General features: G+C 44.1%; 1 pseudogene; it reads right to left on the bottom strand.

Annotated features, from left to right (window-relative positions):
• Positions 1–3,275: 3,275 nt before the first annotated feature.
• Positions 3,276–4,050, bottom strand: LOC133064222 (immunoglobulin kappa variable 2-29-like; annotated as a pseudogene).
• Positions 4,051–4,546: the final 496 nt, after the last annotated feature.

The following is a 4,546-nucleotide window of genomic DNA, read 5'->3' on the forward strand; positions in this document are numbered from 1 at the left end:
ATACAATAGTCTTTGGACAGGAACTAGCAACAGGAGAAAGATGTCTATTAAAATTTTGACTTGACTGCCCCCTAGTGTGCTTTGACATAATGACCAGGTGAAAGTATTACTAAGTAAAATATTAATATATGTACAGAAACTATAATTTCAAAGGTCAAACCCTCCTAACTAGAACACAAGCCCCAAAATTGTCTCAGAATAAACAAAGTCATCTGAAAATGATCTGGGAACTCTTTCTGGGCTTCCTGGTAACATTCTGGTGGTAGTCTGGTGGCTGATTTCCTCTAGCTGGAGGTACATTCCAGACTGTATTTGGAAGCACTCTGTTCTACAGTTGGCATCAAATCACATGAAGTCTTTTCCCAAAATGATAAGAGAGCTCTCAGGTGGACTCCATAAATAAGGTAGGGGTCGTATTTCCTTGTGAGTTTAATGTATGACAAAGGAATTGCTTGCTAGCATCATTGACTACTAAAAACAACACATTCCACATCTATGAACACTGGTCTGACTCATGGGCCAGGGGACACGGAATCTGCCAGATTTGAGAGGGGCCAGAAAAGCAAAGGGCTCTGCAGTAGGTTTAGCCTATGGTGCAAGCAGCCCTGCCTCCTGGGCCAGTGAGGACAGAGAGAGCAGGTCAGAGACCTCAGCCGTCAGGACAAAACTGACACTCAGAGAACACATGGGTGGACAGGAGTCAAATATGGACTTCTTTCTAAACCAATGCTAAGACAGGTCAATTTGTGGGCCACAAGACAGTCAATAAAATTAAATGAATTCTAACTGTATCAAGTATATTCTACAAAAACAAGGAAATAGTATTCAAAGTCAGTAACAGAAAGCAATCAGAAAAATCTTCAAGTATTTGGAAAATAAATAAGAAACTGCTTTTAAAAAAGCTAGAGTCAAAGAAGAACCCAAAGAGAAAAGTAGAGCTCATTGTGAATTGAAAAAAAATATTTTGTATCAAAACTTGTGGGAGGAAAGAAAGCTGAATTCATAGCAATAAACTTGTGTAGTAAAGATGAATTGCAATCAATCACCTTAGCTACCACTCTGATTTACTAGTAAAATTTTAAACAAAGTTACAGTAGAACACAGGGGTCTTTCATGAAGAGGGACGTGGCCATGCAGACTGTAACTCAGGTACAGTGACACAGGTGCAGCTTGTAGCACTAGAATCATCTCAGGGTGGGAAAAGGCATATTCCTCGCTTCAGATCTCCCACCCACTTTTTTGTCTGGGTTGTTTGTTTGTTTTTTGATATTGAGCTGCATGAGCTCTCTGTATATTTTGCAGATGAATCCCTTGTCGATTGCTTCATTTGCAAATGTTTTCTCCCATTCTGAGGGCTGGCTTTTTGCTTTGTTTATGGTTTCCTTTGCTGTGCAAAAGCTTTTTGCAAGTCAGACAGCAAAAGACAAATGTCATGTGATGTCGCTTATATGTAGAATCTTAAAAAATGGTACAACAGAACCTCTAGAACAGAAATAGAGTCACAGACATAGAAAACAAACTTATGATTACCAAGGGGAGAAGGAGAGGAGGGATAAACTGGGAGACTGGGGCTGCCATATACACACTAATATATGTAAAGTGCATGTTCAGTCGCTTCAGTTATGTCCGACTCTCTGCAACCGTGTGGACTGTAGGCCTGCCAGGCTCCTCTGTCCATGGGGATTCTCCAGGCAAGATTACTGAAGTGGGTGGCCACACCCTCCTCCAGGGGATCTTCCCAACCCAGGGATAGAACCCATTTATAAAGGAGATAACTAGTAATAATTAGAACCCACTGTACAGCACAGGGAACTCTACTCAATACTCTGTAATGACCTATATGGGAAAAAAATATAAAAGAATAGATTTATGTATACATATATGTAACTTATTCACTTTGCTGTATGGCAGAAACTAATAAAACATTGCACATCAACTATACTCCAATGAAAATTAAGTTAAAAGAGCGGCAAAAAGTGCACATTACTAGTTTCACAAGAGAAAATTTTGATAGTGGATAAGCATTTTGCGTAATTACTCAGTGAATTCAGTGATGAGGAAAGTCAAAGAGGATTTTTAGACAATGTTATTATGGTTCCTTACATATGTGAGCTCTGAGCTGCTCAAAGGCCAAAAACCACTGTAGTGCAGGCAACTTTGTATTCTCCAGTTGGTTAGTGAGAGTGATGATCTGCTGGTCAAGTCATGAAGCAAGTGCCTTGAAGGGATTAAGTGGCAGTGGGGATGTCACAACCAGACTAGGGTGTCCTCCCGGCAACATGACTGAAATTCTGTGCAGCCATGAGGTCAGTTGGGAACCTAGTAGGTGCTCCTGGGAGACGCGGCAGCCTTAGCTTGGAAGGAATACAGAGTGTGAGCATCCTTCTGGGGAGAAAGATGGAGCTCAGGGAGGCTGTTCTAGTGATGCCTTGACCCCTGTTTACACAGAAGAGGCGCTCAGACATTTCCACCTGAGCCCAGCCTGGGGACAGATTGTCCTCTGGGCACCGCTGCTGCTCCCGTCACCCTGAGCGTTGAGTCTCTGGAAAGCTTATGTTTGGGGCCATTTGCTGTGCAGGGTCCAGTGAGTGGCTGCTCACAGAGGTACGTGCAGTAGCCCCAGTTTCCACACTGGTGATTGTGGTAAAACATCAAGAGAATTTTGGATGGATGTGTGTCTCCATTGTGAATATGTACAGAAATACCACTGAAATTTGCCATTTGTTTCTGTGTGTCTTAGAAGCCTTGTATATGGATGATTCTGAGGAACTTTCTAGTTAAGTATGGGCTTCTCAGATGGTGCTCGTGGTAAAGAACCAGCCTGCCAATGCAGGAGATGCAGGAGGTGGGAGTTCGACCCCTGGGTCAGGAAGATCCTCTGGAGGAGGGCTTAGCAACCCACTCCAGCATTCTTGCCTGGAGAATCCCGTGGCCAGAAGAGCGTGGCAGGCTACAGTCAACAGAGTTTTACAAAGTCAGACATGACTGAAGCAACTTAGCACGCATACACACTAATTAAGGATACAATTTTAATTGAAATCGCTATGGAACCCATTATGCTGAAATAGAAAATCATGCCTAGTATGTCTATTTCTTTAACCAGAAAGAGTATTATATTCTCCTAGCAATCTGGACAACTGCAAACAACTCACTGCAAACTCTTCCCCTGAGATCGCCACCATCTTCCTCTTACACAGACTCAGAGCATCCGCTGTCAGTTCCCCCGAGAAGCTGTACTTTGAGCAGCTGAGCCACCCAGGCAGGGAGGTTTGTGCTCAGGGCTGCATCACTGTGGGAGGATCTTCTGTACCTTGACAACAGTAATAGACTCCAGCATCCTCAGCCTGCACTCTGCTGATTGTCAGTGTGAAATCTGTCCCTGATCCACTGCCGGTGAACCTGTCTGGGACCCCAGTGATACAGTTGGAAACCTGATAGATCAGACCCTGTGGTGATTGGCCTGGTTTATGTTGAATCCAATTCAAATAAGTTTTTCCATCACTATGTACCAGGCTCTGACTAGACTTGCAGGAGATGGAGGCCGTCAGACAGACAGGGAGAGTGGAGTCTGGGTCAGCACAACATCCCCACTGGATCCTAAAGGAATGAAAGAGAATTAGGAAGCTACAAATATTAGCAACCATTTTTATTGTTTCCTTTTTCTGATTTATTTTAGCTCAAATTTTAATACTACTTTGTATTACTCTCATTATCTGTAATCATACCGCAAAATTGTACAATCACAATAATGAATTTGATATCTGTGAAGTGTAGAGAGACCTCTAAACATCCCGTTCATCACCCCCACTTCCCTGGTCACAGTCCTGACCTGAGCACAGGACCTTCTTCCTTCTGGAACATTCCTCACTCTCATAGATCTAAGGTTCCCATGCCCATCTACAGGACAAGGCACACACATCTAACAGAGAACCCACGTGGAGAGCAGTGCTGCCCCCAGAGCTCACCCCCCATCCTCCTTCTCAACCCCTCTCCATCCTTACCTGGGACCCAGAGCAGGAGGAGCCCCAGGAGCTGAGCAGGGAACCACATGTTCAGCAGTGTGAATTGAGGAGTCCTGATAAGTCAGAGCAAGGCCAAGAGCTGAGCTTTTATCTCAGACTTGGAAGGGAAGGTCCTCCCTGAGGAACAACATGCAAATCCCCTGGTGGGGGCAGAGGTGTGGACAGAGCCAGGGGGAGGTGGGACGGGTCAACTTTCAGCAAAGTGAAATAAAGGTCTTCTGTGTTGAGATGTAAACCAGTGGCTACAGTCTATACTGCTTGGAGCAGTGGGATGAAGAATCTCACTGTGAAAGTGCAGATTGTTTGCAGAACCCAGTGCACATGGGCCATGACTTTAAGAAAGCAACGGGGAGCCTACTTGTGGACATGTATGTTCAGGGTTAGTATCTGGGAGGGAATGTCCATCTCACTCTGATTTTTCACAACTGATCTAGATAGGAGAACAACTTCTTCCCCACTAGTACTGACCCTCAGAATTTCCTCCAAAGAATATCATGAAGCTGAGCTGCTTCAAGAACTGTTAC

The sequence above is a fragment of the Dama dama genome, chromosome 11 (assembly GCF_033118175.1).
Source record: "Dama dama isolate Ldn47 chromosome 11, ASM3311817v1, whole genome shotgun sequence".
NCBI classification, from domain to species: Eukaryota; Metazoa; Chordata; class Mammalia; order Artiodactyla; family Cervidae; genus Dama; species Dama dama.